Raw genomic sequence first — 5,023 nt, 5'->3', positions numbered from 1 at the left:
CAGGTTTCTGTGCTTGGAATTTTCCCTTCTCTCTTCTATTTGCCGTCAGCCTTCAGTTCATCTCTAAGGGGACAACTTACTTTGACAAGCCGGCTTTTTTGACTCCGTTCCACGGAGCCTTCCGAAAAACCTCATGGTTCTATTTATTCATTCAAGAAATATTTATTGAGGGGCGCCTGGGTGCCTCAGATGGTTAAGCATCTGCCTTCGGCTCGGGTCATGATCCCAGGATTCAGGGATCGAGCCCCTCATCCGGCCCCTGGCTCAGCAGGGAGCCTGCTTCTTTCTCTGCCTCTCCCCCTGCTTGTGCTCTCTCTCTCTCTCTCTGTATCCCTGTGTCTCGAGTGAATAAATAAAATCTTAAAAAAAAAAAAAGAAATATTTATTGACAGCCTACATGCCCCCTGACTTGCGCCTTCTAACATGAACCTCACCCAGGTGCCTTCAGGGAAGCAGCCTCCTTGCAAAGTCCAAGGCACTCAACGTCAGTTCTCCAAAAGTGCACTAGAGGGCACCACTCTCCCATCCGCCTCTGCTACGAAAGCGGCGTGACTACGCAGCCTATTTAGGGTTGTTTTCTTACTTGAATACATTTTACACATAACATGTGGAAGTTCAAGATGTACAATGTGTTCCTTGGATATATTTCTATATTTTAATATGATTGCGGTTCTACTGATATCTGTCACATTACATAATTATAGTACAATATTGTCTATACTCACTATACTGTGGGTTAGATCTCTGTGGCTTATTTACTGTGCCTTGCAGGTTTGTACCCTTAAACAATGTCAATCTGATCCCCTTTATCTTATTTAGGTTCTGGATACCTAAGCACATAGTCAGCCAAATGAAGAATCTCACACATCTTGCACCTTAATAAAGAAATAACTCCACATTTATTGGATGCATAGACAAAGAGGGAAAGATAGGAATTCTATAATTCCCCCAAACAGGTCCATTTATCCATTAGCCATAGGTACAAAGCCTAAGGCTTACGGGTTTTGTAAAATTACAAGGACGTTGAAGACTACTTTTAATTCAAAATACCAAAAGAAATCTGCAAAATCGAAATCAATCAATCTTCAATGAAATGTCTACAACCAGCTATGTGTCAACTTTGCTAACTTTGAAATGTAGTCTCAAAAATATTTCATTACATTTGAAACAATTCATAGGAACAGACAACAGAGGTAACTATGAAAAGATGTGTTTGGGTTTGGTTTTGTCCTGTTTACTTGGTTTTGGTTTGGGTTTTTAATTACAAATGTATTGAATCTTAGCTAAAGCTTTTTCTTTATCTGTTGAGATGACCGTGTTTTTTCTCATTAATCTGTTAAAGGGGTATATTTCTCTAACAGATTTTTCCAGATGTTGAACAACCCATATATTTGTTCAATAAAATCTTCTTGACCATGACATATTTTTCAATAGATTTCAGGATTTGATTTGCTAACATTTATTTTGGATTTGTGGGATTATATTCCTAAGTGACATTGACCTAAAAATCTTCCTTCGTTGTGTTGTCCTTGTTTGGTTTCGTTTTCAAGGTTTTGCTTGACCTCATTAAGAGTTTGGAAATGTTTTTCCCCCATTCTCTGGAACTGACTGTAGATGAAGGATCATCTCTTCATGAAAGTTTGAAACACCTTCCCAGTTAAAGCTACCTGGGCCTCCCATCTTGATTTGAGGGTTTGAGGGGGGTGTTATAGTTGATAACTAATTCAATTACTCTAGGCTCATATTCAGACTGCTTAAGTGTCTTTGGATAATTTATGTTCTTCTTAAAAATTATTCATTTCCTGTGACTGTAAATTGTCATAAGTTGTGGTATGTTTTGTGATTTTTCAGAATCTCCGCTGTGCCCGTAGCTACAACCTCCTTCCCGTTTCCAGCATCATTTTCACGAGCCTTCTCTATTTTTAGCCAGAGGTTTATCTATTTTATTTGTCTTTTCAAAGAACTGGTTCGGGTTTTATTGAGTCTTTAATAGTATTTTGTTTGCTACCCAATCAACTTCTATCCGTATTCTTCTTCAAGCACATTCTGTTGTAAGTTTTCTAACGTTTTAAATTGAGCTCTTCACTTTTTGGTTTTCAAACTTTCTTCTCTTCAGATGAGTGTGTTTAAGGCTAAAGTTTCCCTCTAATTACTAGTTTCATTGTACAACACAAGTTGGGTTTTTTTTTAAGATTTTATTCATTTATTTGAGAGAGAGTACGAGCAGGGGGAGGGGCAGAGGGAGAGGGAGAAGCAGGTTCCCCACTGAGCAGGGAGCCCAACGCAGGGCTCGATCCCAGGACCCGGGGATCATGATCTGAGCTGATGTCAGACGCTTAACTGACTGAGCCACCCAGACACCCCCTTTTAAGATTTGTTTATTTGAGAAAGAGAGAGAGAGAGAGAGAGAGAGAGAGAGAGTGTGTGTGTGTGTGTGTGTGTGTGTGTGTGTGTGTGTGTGTGTGAGTGAGTGGGGGAGGGGCAGAGGGAGAGAGGGAGAATCTCAAGCAGACTCCCCACTGAACACAGAGCTCAAAGCGGGGCTCGATCCACAGCCCCGAGATCACCACCCGAACCGAAATCAAGAGCCAGACACTCAACCAACTGAGCCACCCAGGCGCCCCTGTACAGCACACGTTTTGAAATGTAGTGTTTTCATAACCATCCATTCATAAATATTTTGTCATGTCCATTACATTTTCTTCTGTGATCTGTGAACTATTAGTGTGTTTTTAAGTCCCTGAATGTACAGAAACTTTTGTTATTTTGTTATTAATTATTTCTAATTTTATTGCGTTGAGTTCACAGAATATGATCCTTCAGTGATCTTTGGGGGTTTTTTGAGATTTGCCTAATAAATGGGACTGTTGTATTTACTGGTCCTATTTCTCAGTTTTCTCATATTGTTAAGATTTCCTGAATATGCTCCAATGATGGCCAAGAAAAGAGTCCCATTTTATAACACTCTCCAGGCAATAGGAGACTATAACTACATACCAACCAGGGGGAGGCAATAGGAAGAGAAAGAAGCTCCCCAAATGACATTTTTGCTCCACCTCCAGCACTATACCCAGAGCACAAATCCAATCGAAGCCACATTCATGCAACCAGGCCATCGACCTGTTCCCTGGGCTCCCAGGGCCAGACACCCCAGTCCCAGACCTGCAAAATTTCACCTGCGTCTTTGAGGGCTTTACACACAAGAAAAGGAACCATCAGATGATGTTCAAACGCTGTCATTGGAGATCAACCAAAAACATGAGAAATTAAATCTTTCCTTTTTAAAGATTTTATTCATTTATTTGAGAGAGAGAGAGAGTAGGGGGGAGGGGCAGAGGGGGAGGGAGAAGCAGGCTCCCCGCTGGGCAGGGAGCCCGATGTGGGGCTCCATCCCAGGACCCTGAGATCATGACCTGAGCCGAAGGCAGACACCTAACCGACTGAGCCACCCAGGTGCCCTGAGAAATTGAATCTTAAGGAAAAAAGAGGCACGAGGCATATGGGATAATCTGCCAACTGAGGGATTAGCACAGTAAAAGTTGGGGAGAGAACAGAGTACTGGCTGGACAAGCTAGACATCCCACTGCCTGTCAGCTCGCCCCCGTCCGGGGACACGGGCTCGGGCACGCCCTCATAAGCCCCCAGGACTGACACTGTGGCCCCCACCACCCTGGCCATAGGGACAACATCGGCAGTGCCGGGAGAATGGACTGTATCCAAGGGACTCCCTCAAGGGACAGTGGCCAGTCACACCCAAAGCCACCTTGGGGACTCTGCATGTGAGACAAGGAGAAGGACACACAGGGCAGGAGGTGAGGGAGCCAAGGGCAGTGGCAGAAAGCGACACGAGCAACAAGGCGCAGGCGCCGCAGAGAACACCAGATAGCACGTGGGAAAGATGGCCAGTGTGTCCTCCTTCGCCAGCCCGAAACACGCTTCTTATGTGCACATCAAGACCCAGCCCTCCCCAATCCCAAGAACTCCGTATGGTCCCTTCTTCCTCCAGAAGCCCCACGCCACACATACAGCCAGGGATTTCTGGGAGTGCTCACCCGCGGAGGAGGCTGCCTGTCCCCTCTGTCCCTCAGCCTGTGTTTCTCACCTCCCAGGACCCCCTGTGCACCCCCATGCCACCCACCTCCAGAGCGCCCCTGGCCCCACACACGGACACAGTTCCCACTGTTCCTAGAAACAAAGGCTCTCTTGAACCCACATGCTTTAAACCCACTGTCGGGGGCACTGCTTGTCCCTAGCAGGTTTCCACGTGCCAGGAGAAGGACCAGCTCGGCCCCTCACGAATGAAAGAATTTCAGGTCCTTCCCACACTTCAGAGGCCCCTATCCCCAGGAGCTCTGCCCAACAGTAGCCTTTTAAAAATGATTATTATTATTAGGGGTGCCTGGGTGACTCAGGCTATTGAGCATCCGACTCTCAGGTCATGATCGCAGGGTGGTGAGATCATGCTCCAGACTCAGCACACGCTCGCTCTTTCTCAAATAAATAAATCTTAAAAAAATAAAATAAAAATAAAATAAAAAACAGCTAACATGCTGTCTTGAATCATCTGCATTTGAAACGCTGCCCAAGTCCCAGGCTAGTTTGGGATGAGCAGTGAGAATTTGTTTTACATGGGTTTAAACGATGACCTTCCAGAAACAAAGGTCTGCTCCAAGGTGTCTTTCTGTCTCTGCCGCTAGAAACTGCAGTCATCTTGCCTAAAGAAAAAAAAAAATTAGTTCTAGTTCTACAAGCATCTGCTCCGGAGTAGAGAAAGGTGACAGCCGTAGGAAGGAGCAAGGCTGAGTCACAGCAACAGTGTTGGGACCAAGGAGGAGGAATGCCCTCCTGAGGGACACAGCTACAGGGACTCCCTCTCATCTCATGAGGCCTTGCAACACAGAGTGGTCTCTGCTCCTTACAACCCCAAAGAGCCCACACAAGCAGTCAGGAAGCGACTATGGAACTTCCACCCTAAAAGAAACTTCAGGGAGTGGCTCGTCTACACGGCTCATTTCATGGATCA

Source organism: Neomonachus schauinslandi, chromosome 12 (assembly GCF_002201575.2).
Source record: "Neomonachus schauinslandi chromosome 12, ASM220157v2, whole genome shotgun sequence".
In the NCBI taxonomy this organism is placed as follows: Eukaryota; Metazoa; Chordata; class Mammalia; order Carnivora; family Phocidae; genus Neomonachus; species Neomonachus schauinslandi.
This window is presented reverse-complemented; position numbering follows the sequence as displayed.